Source organism: Choloepus didactylus, chromosome X (genome assembly GCF_015220235.1).
Source record: "Choloepus didactylus isolate mChoDid1 chromosome X, mChoDid1.pri, whole genome shotgun sequence".
Taxonomy (NCBI): domain Eukaryota; kingdom Metazoa; phylum Chordata; class Mammalia; order Pilosa; family Megalonychidae; genus Choloepus; species Choloepus didactylus.
The window spans coordinates 47,335,068-47,345,093 of NC_051334.1; the positions used below are offsets into that span (position 1 = coordinate 47,335,068).

The following is a 10,026-nucleotide window of genomic DNA, read 5'->3' on the forward strand; positions in this document are numbered from 1 at the left end:
GAGGAGTTCGTCAAAGTTGCCGGTTTGTTTCCTGAGGAGTTCGTCAAAGTTGTCGGTTCGTTTCCCGAGGAGTTCATCGGACATCTTCCTTGGAGTTGACAGCTTGTTGACGGCTCTGCAGACTTTGGACCCATGCACTCCCGCAGTTGCGTGAGTCACTTTTACAATTTGATAATAAGAGACATCTCTCATTGATTCTGTTTCCAAGGAGAACCCTAACTAATACAGCCACCTTGGCAGGTGATTTCACTGCCCTCCCCCAATATGTGGGACCTGACTCCCAGGGGTGTAAATCTCCCTGGCAATGCAGGATATGACTCCCGGGATGAATCTGGACCTGGCATCATGGGATTGAGAACATCTTCTTGACCAAAAGGGGGAAGCAAAATGAAACAAAGCTTTAGTGGCTGAGAGATTCCAAATGGAGTTGAGAGGTCACTCTGGTGGATATTCTTACGCACTATATAGATAGCACTTTTTAGGTTTTAATGTATTGGAATAGCTAGAAATAAATACCTGAAACTACCAAACTCCAACCCAGTAGCCTTGACTCTTGAAGACAACTGCATAACAATGTAGATTACAAGGAGTGACAGTGTGGTTGTGAAAACCTTGTGGATCGCACCCCCTTTATCCAGTGTATGGATGGATGAGTAGAAAAATTGGGACAAAAACTAAATGAAATTAGGGTGGGATGGGGGGGATGATTTGGGTGTTCTTTTTTCTTTTTATTTTTTATTCTGATTCTGATTCTTTCTGGTGTAAGAAAAATGTTCAAAAATAGATGGGAGTGATGAATGCACAACTATATGATTGTACACCATGGATGACTGTATAGTATGTGAATATATCTCAATAAAACCAAATTTTTTAAAAAAATTTTAAAAAAAGCCACTCCAACATGTTTGGTATTTGAAAACTCAGCAGTACCCCACTTCTCTGGTACCAAAATCTGTTCCAGTTTGCTAATGCTGCTGTTATGCAAAATACCAGAAATGGATTGGCTTTTATAAAGGGGGTTTATTTGGTTACAAATTTACAGTCTGAAGTCCATAAAAATGTCCAATTTAAGGCATCAAAATGGGTATACCTTCACCGGAGGAAGGCCAATGGCATCCGGAAAACCTCTGTTAGCTAGAAAGGCACATCTCCATGGAAACAGCCTAATCCAAAGATTCCAACCTAACCAACATTAATATGTCAGCCCCCACAAGATTGCATTAAAGAACATAGCATTTGGGGGGACATAATACATCTAAACTGGAACAACACTACTCTGCTTTTTTTGTATCTGCTTATAAACATGCCTAGAAATGAAACAAAATCCCACAGCATTTTTAAGGCCCAGGCAGTATTCCCATTTTTGTATGTATCATATTTTTTAACTAAGTCCCCTTTGCAGGACATTTAGTTTGTGTCCAAATTTTTGAATGTTGGAAACAACTGCAGTTAACATTTTTGCAGCTTTGTGCACATTTATGATTGTTTTGTTATAATAAATGTCTTAGAATAGAATTGTTGCACTAAAGGAGGTGTCAAGTTGTTAATGGTTTCTGAAGTAGATGTCTTTTAACACAAGTCATATACCTGTCAAAAGAAAAATTTCCATGTGCAAAATGCATATGATCATAGCAGATTCCCAAAGGGAACAGGCTGAGCTACCAGAGCATTCTCTCCTGGGTGCAGGGAGCTTTCTGGGCTGTTGATTGTGTTGATTATGGTCTCATGGCTGTATACATTGATCTTGACCCTCCTAATTCTGCCTTTGTAGGTCTCCATCCTTTTTCCACAGCAGAACAGAGTGGCCATGTTCCAGGTAAGTTCCTGATTTATGCCTTCCTTTGTTTTCCAATGAAGTTGAGGCAGGCTTTAGGAATCTATCTCCTAACCATCAGAAAAAAAATCAGTTAATCCCCTCTGTTCTGGCTGTTTGTATTCAACTTGTAATCCACCATAGGCTTTTCCAATCCCCACCAACACCACCACCACCACACCAACAGAAAACAAACAAACAAGCAAAAAAAAATAAAGATTAAAAGAAAAGGAAAGAAGTGGGTCATTGATTTCCATTTCCCAACCAGCAACCATTGGGAAAAATCCTCTTAAAGAGAAACAGCTAAAGCATTGAATCATAATCCAGAATTTTGTGTAATTTTTCTAATTCAGAAGGATTTAGAAAGCTTATTCCCAGAAAAATTGCCCAGTAAAGAAAAAGAATTCTAAACACACTTCCTGAGAGGATCCAAGATGGTGGATTAGAATAAGTCCACATAAACCCACTCCAAAACATATTCTGATCAGATTGTCAAACACTGAAGAGGAGAAAATTCTGAAAGCAACAAGGGAGAAGTGATACACCACATACAAGGGAAACCACATAAGACTAAGTACTGACTACTTAGCAGGCACCATGGAGGTGAGAAGGCATTGGTATGATATATTTAAAATTCTGAAAGAGAAAAATTGCCAGCCAAGAATTCTTTATTCAGCAAAGCTCTCCTTCAAAATTTAGGGAGAGCTTAAAATTTCCACAGACAAACAAATGCTGAGAGAATTTGGTAACAAGACACCTGCCCTACAAGAAATAGTAAAGGGAGTGCTACTGGCTAAGAAAAAATGAAAGGAGAGTGAAGTCTGGAGAAGGGCATAGAACTGAAGAGTTTTAGTAAGGGTACCTTAAAGGAAATATGGGGGGGGGGGAATAGATCTGACAAATAAAAACCAAAGGATAAGATGGCTGATTCAGGAACTGCCTTCACAGTAATAACATAGAATGCAAATGGATTAAACTCCCCAATTAAAAGATATAGATTGGCAGAATGGATTAAAAAATGTGAACCATCAATATGTTGTTTACAAGAGACTCATCTTAGACCCAGAGACACAAAGAAATTGAAAGTGAAAGGATGGAAAAAATATGCCATGCAAGGTACAGCCAAAAGAAAGCAGGGATAGCAATACTAATCTCAGATAAGATGGACTTTAAATTTAAGCAAGGATGTCATAAGAGACAAAGAAGGACACTATATACTAATAAAAGGGATGATTCACCAAGAAGAAATAACAGTCATAAATGTTTATGCAACCAATCAGGGTGCTCCATAGAACCTGAGACAAACATTGGCAAAACTGAAGGAATCAATAGATGTTTCCACAATAATTATGGGAGACTTCAGTACACCACTCTCTCCTATAGATAGATCAACCAGACAGAGGACAAATAAAGAAATTGAGAACATAAACAATGTGATAAACAAATTAGACTTAATAGACATATATAGTGCATTACATTCCAAATTACCAGGACATACATTCTTCTCTAGTGCTCATGGAACTTTCTCCAAGATAGATCATATGCTGGGAAATAAAACAAGACTCAATAAATTTAAAAATATTGAAATTATTCAAAGCACATTCTATGACCACAATGGAATACAACTAGAAGTCAATAACCACCAAAGATCTAGAACATTCACAGATATTTGGAGGTTAAACAACACACTCCTAGACAATCTATGAGTTAAAGAAGAAATTGGAAGAGAAATTGCTAAGTACCTAGAGATGAGTGAAAACAAGAATGCAACATATCAAAACTTATAGGATGCAGCAAAGGTGGTACTGAGGGGGAAATTTATAGTTCTAAATGCATACATTAAAAAGGAAGAAAGAGCTAAAATCAAAGAACTAATGTACCAACTGAAGAAGCTAGAAAATGAACAACAGACTAATCCTAAAGCAAGTAGAAGAAAAGAAATAACAAGGATTAAAGCAGAAATAAATGAGCTGGAGAATTAAAACAACAATAGAGACAATAAACAAAACCAAAAGTTGGTTCTTCGAGAAAATCAAAAAGATTGACAAGCCTTTAGCTAGACTGTCAAAGACAAAAGGAGAGAAGACCCAAATAACAAAAATAATAAATGAGAGGGGGGACATTACTGCAGATGCCAAAGAAATTTTAAAAATCATAAGATTTTGAACAACTGTATGCCAACAAACTAGACAATTTAGAGGAAATGGATAATATTTCCTGGAAACACATGTACAACCTAGACAAGAGAAGAAATAGAAGACCTCAACAAATCAATCACAAACAAAGAGATCTAATCAGTCATCAGAAAGCTTCCTACAAATAAAATCCCAGGGCCAGATGGCTTCACAGGGGAATTCTACCAAACTTTCCAAAAAGAACTGATACCATTCCTACTCCAACTCTTTCAAAAAAATTGAAGAAAACGGAACACTACCTAACTCATTTGATGAAGCCAATATCACACTAATACCAAAACCAGATAAAGATGCTACAAGAAAGGAAAATTACAGGCTAATCTCCCTCATGAATATAGATGCAAAAATTCTCAAGAAAATACTTGCAAATCAAATCCAAAGACACATTAAAAAATCATACACCATGACCAGGTGGGGTTCATCCCAGGCATGCAAGGGTGGTTCAACATAAGAAAATCAATCAGTGTAATACAACACATTAACAAGTGAAAAGGGAAAAATCAAATGATCATCTCAATAGATGCTGAAAAAGCATTCAAAAAATTCAGCATCCTTTTTTGATAAAAACACTTCAAAAGGTAGGAATTGAAAGAAACTTCCTCAATATGGTAAAGGGCATATATTAAAAACCCACAACCAGCAAAAGTATTCAATGGTGAGAGACTGAAAGCCTTCCCTCTAAGATCAGGAACAAGACAAGGATGCTCACTGTCACCACTATTATTCAACATTGTGCTAGAAGTTCTAGCCAGAGCAATCTGGCAAGACAAAGAAATAAAAGGCATCCAAAATGGAAAGGAAGAAGTAAAACTGTCATTATTTGTGGATGATATGATCTTATACTTGGAATACCCTGAGAAATCAACAACACAGCTACTTGAGCTAATAAACAAATTAAGCAAAGTGGCAGGATATAAGATTAATGCACATAAGTCAGTAACATTCCTATACACTAGAAATGACCTAACTAAAGAGACACTCAAGAAAAGGTTCCATTCTCAATAGCAACTAAAAAAGTCAAGTACCTAGGAATAAACTTAACTAAGGATGTAAAAGACCTCTACACAGAAAATTGCATAACTTTACCAAAAGAAATAAAAGGGGACCTAAAGAGATTGGAAAGATATTCTGTGTTCATGGATAGGAAGGTTAAACGTCATTAAGATGTCCATGCTACCGAACTGATCTACAGATTCAATGCAATTCCAATCAAAATTCCAACAATCTACTTTGCAAACTTGGAAAAATTGCTTATTAAATTTAGTTAGAAGGGAAAGGGGCCTCCAATTGCTAAAAACATTCTAAAAAAGAAAAATGAAGTGGGAGGACTTACACTTCCTGACTTTGAAGCTTACTATAAAGCCACAGTAGTCAAAACAGCATGGTATTGGTGTGGAGAAGGAATGATATCTTCTGGACTTGGTGCAGTTCCTGCTACTCCAGGACCCACCTCCTTTAAGCAACAGAGGAGCACAAGGATCATGGGTGCTAAGAATAGCAGGACCCAGTGCTCCATAAAGGATAATAGTTTCCAGTACACCATACCTCATGATGACTCCTTAAGTGCCTCATCATCTGCGTCTTCATGTGAACAATCGAGCAATGTTCCAGCATCCTTCCAAAAATCTACCTACTGGATGAAGATGAGAAGAATCAAACCTGCTGCTACTTCCCATATTGAACGGTCAGGTGGAGTATCAACCAAAGGAAAAAGGAAACCCAGGCAGGAAGAAGATGAAGACTTGAGAATTTCCTCAGAAGAAGCATAAACTTTATGGGAGGACAGGGAGGAAGCAACAACCTAAAATGCAGCCAAATGCACCCAAATCCCAGGCTCATTGTGTTCAGAAGGAACCACCCGCTTATGCAGCAGGCAGTTTGGAGGAGCAGTGGTACTTAGAAATTGTGGATAAAGGCAATGTTTCCTGTCCAACCTGCCAGGTTGCGGGGAAGAAAACCATAGAGGGTTTAAAGAAACACATGGAAAACTGCAGACAGGAAATGTTTACTTGTCATCATTTCGGGAAACAATTTCATTCACTGGCAGGGATGAAGTATCACATCATGGCAAATCATAATAGTTTGCCCATTTTGAAGGCTGGAGGTGAACGACATGAGCCAAGTGAGAGGGAGCAGCTCTGAACAGTTCTAAAGAGACTGGGAAAACTCAGGTGCATGCATGAGAGTTGCTCTAGTAGCTTTACCAGCATCATGGGATATCTGTACCATGTCAGAAAATGTGGCAAAGGGGCTGCAGAGCTGGAGAAGTTGACTCTGAAATGTCACCACTGTGGAAAGCCATATGGATCGAAGGCTGGACTTGCCTATCTCCTGAGGTCAGAGCATGGGCCTATCTCCTTCTTTCCAGAGTCAGGAAAGATAGAGTGCTTAAAGATGAGTCTGAAGCCAAAGAGTGGGGGCCAAGTTAAGCGGCGTTCTGCCAAGATCACTGAATACATCTACAGGAGCTGGCCACTGCTGAGCTGACCACTGCTTAACTGGCCAAAGAATGGCCTAAGAGGAAGGTACATCAGGGCCTGGCACCTGATGATCGCAAGTTAAAGTATATTCACCCTGGGTTACCTACTTTCAGCCAGGAAGTGCTGCACAAATGGAAGTCAGAGGTCAAGAAGTATCATCGCATTCAGTGTCCTAACAAGGGCTGTGAGGCTGTCTACAGTAGTGTATCTGGCCTTAAAGCTCACCTGGGCTCTTGTCCATTGGGAAACTTTGTGGCTGGCAAATACAAGTGTCTTCTGTGTCACAAGGAGTTTGTGTCAGAGAGCGGTGTCAAGTACCACGTCAACTCTGTCCACGCTGGGGATTGGTTCGTTGTAAACCCAACAATAGCCAAAAGCTTTGAAAAGCTGATGAAGATAAAGCAGCAGCAGCAGAACAGGAGCAGAAGGACTCTGAGAAGGTAACAGCAGCCTGGCCTTGAGCTTCCTGAGTCAGAGCTGAGTCTTAGAGTAAGGAAGGATCAGAGGAGCAATAATGAGAAACTGGCAGTGTTGACTTCCTCTAAGGAACCAGAGCAGGAGCCAGTGACCGTATATTTCCAGAAAGTAAAGCCCCAAAGACTAATCATAAATGAGGAAGGAAATAGGCAGTCAGTGAGAGAGCCCTCCTGGGAGAGTGGCTGTGATGCTGTTATCACGGGAACCTGTGCTGGAAGGACTGAGTCATGGGGCTGAGTGGAGAGAAGTCTACTCCTTCAGCTGTTTGTGTAAGGCTGTGACTTTCTGAGCTCTTCCTCCCGTGTAAATTTCCCTGTTTTCCCTCCTTATTCATTGGCCAAAGTGCTCCCTCTTAAGGGAAAAGTGCTCTCTTAAGGCCAACTATAAATTTCCCTGTATTCCCTCCTTATTCATTGGCCAAAGTGCTCCCTCTTAAGGCCAACTATGGTCCCTTCTCACCCTGTACAAGATTAACAAACCTGTTTGATTGTCCTTTCCTTCCTGGGGGATAGAATGTTCTTGGACGCATCATTGATGTAGTTGCCACTCCATCATCTAGCTTATAAAACAATTCCAATCTAATTTTTTAAACCATAACTGATTTATCATTTTCTATTTGTGATATAAGAAGCCTAGAAGCTAGAACAGTTGTCACTTATGTAATAGGGTTTCTCTCTCTCCTTGGGAAACAGACTTTATGGAGGCTGTTTGTCCTCTCAATATGGTTTTAGTATTGAAAGTAAGAAAATGGATTTAGGATGAAAAAGCTAGAAACTCCCTTCTCTATATACTGGGAAATGTTTTGTTTGTACTAAATAGCAGTGACTAACTAGACCCACAGGCATGAAAAAGCAGGCTTTGGAGTAATGTGCCCCAAACATTAAAATGACTGGAAAGAAAAAGTAGAAGCAGCAATAAATACTATCCTAACTTTGCTGGAGGTAGAGGCCGCCTCTGTTGCTCTGACTGTGCTGTCCTGAAGCTTACTTCTGCTCCCTCAGTTTTAATGATTGGGAATGTTTTGATGTTTTGACACAGTAGCCTGCTCCTGATTATGCCACTAAGATTGGCAGCCAAGATCACTTTCCTTCTCCCCTGGACTTGACCTCCCTTGCTAGTCTATACTGCCTGAGTCCTCATCCCCTTTAGCCATCCTTTTGTCTCTGAATTTTCTGAGTGTTGCCCTTCCATGGAGTTCTATCCTTTCTATATCTTGAGACCTTGAGACCAGATGTAGATATTTGTCTGGAGCTGGAAAGAAAAATTCATTTTCTGTACTTCATGCCTACCTGGTCATGTCTAATGGACTATTTCTCTTTGAGGCCAGCTTTCTCTGGGAGCATTGGCTCTGTTGTCATGTTTCTGATTCTCTTCCCCCTTTTCCATAAATATTAGTCTTATATATTCTTGCCTATGTTTGTGGCATATGCCATGTAAAAATAAGTAAGGGAACCTTAACTCTGTTGTGGACAAATACCACCTCTTCAAATTCTGAAAGGCTATTTCAACTCTTTAACTCTCTGTTCTTCTCTGTGCTCCTCCAATAGCTTTAAAGTGTGGGCTTTTGCGAAGACCACTTTCAAACAAGGGAGCAACAGAACCTGATTTGGATGCTGCCAGTATAGGTCGTTTTGCGTGAAACAGGTGAAGGAGATGGTATATTCATTCTACATTCTCAAAAAGGCAATTGCAACCTTAAAGTCCTTTCAGTAGATAAGGGTTGCCAGGGAAGAGAAATAAAGAAGCTTTGTTAATTTCTGGTAAGACTTGAGGGATATTTGGCAGTGACAAAAGAAATAAATGACTCTTGGTTAGAATGAAAAAAAAAAAAAACACACAGCATGGTATTGGTACAAAGATAGACATATTTTGATCAATGGAATCAAATTGAGAATTCAGAAATAGACCCCCAGATCTACAGTCAACTGATTTTTTGATAAGGCCCCCAAATCCACTGAACTGTGACCTAACAGTCTCTTCAGCAAATGGGGCTGGGAGAACTGGATATCTATATCCAAAAGATTGAAAGAGTACCCCTACCTCATACCCTATACAAAAATTAACTCAAAGTGGACCAAAGACCTCAATATAAGAGACAGTACCATAAAAGTCCTAGAAGATAATGTAGGAAAACATTTTCAAGACCTAGTATTAGGAGGTTGCTTCTTAGACCTTACACCCAAAGCACAAGCAACAAAAGAAAAAATAAATAAATGGGAAGAACTCCTCAAAATTAAAAGCTTCTGTACCTCAAAGGAATTTGTCAAAAAGGTAAAGAGGCAGCCAGAGCAATGGGAGAAAATATTTGGAAACCATGTATCTGATAAGAGACTGATATCTTGCATATATAAAGAAATTCTACAACTCAATGACAGTAGTACCAACAGCCCAATTATAAAATGGGTAAAATATATGAAAAGACATTTCTCTGAAGAGGAAATACAAATGGCTAAAAAGCCCATGAAAAAATGTTCCTCTTCACATGTATAATGTTTAATATGAAAAAAATAGTAGTCAGAACCCACCTATTTATTTTCCCCTAAATCCCATGCCCTACCTCAGAGATGCCCACTGTTAACAGTTTGAAATAGCTGGTATAGATGCATGTTTGTCAATGTAAGTAACTAAAAATACAAACATATGTATTCTTTGGTGTGGTTTTACACAAATGCCATTATACTCCTGTACCAATCTTGTTCTTTGTGCCTGATTATATTCTGGGTGGTGTTCCTTCTCAATGTATAAAGATTATTTCAGTTCCTATTTTATAGTATGGATGTATCATTTAATTATTTTTCTTTTGATAGATTTTTTTTCTATATTGAAACTTCATTACAAAATTATAAAGCAAAGCTCTGTAACAAAAATACACATGTGGGCTTGCTTTAACACCCAAGTAAGTCTGAGATCTTAATATTAGCCACTTGAAGTAACACATTCACATCCAAGAGATTTCAACAAATTTATACTATATATATTGAGCACTAATTCCTGTACAGCTTATTCTCATTAGTGTCCAACTATTCCAATGTATTATGAACCAATCAGCTTCCCCAGTCTT

General features: G+C 38.8%; 1 pseudogene; it reads left to right on the forward strand.

Annotated features, from left to right (window-relative positions):
- The first annotated feature begins 5,474 nt into the window (after nucleotides 1–5,474).
- On the forward strand, nucleotides 5,475–7,114 carry LOC119523692 (annotated as a pseudogene).
- The last annotated feature ends 2,912 nt before the right edge of the window (nucleotides 7,115–10,026 follow it).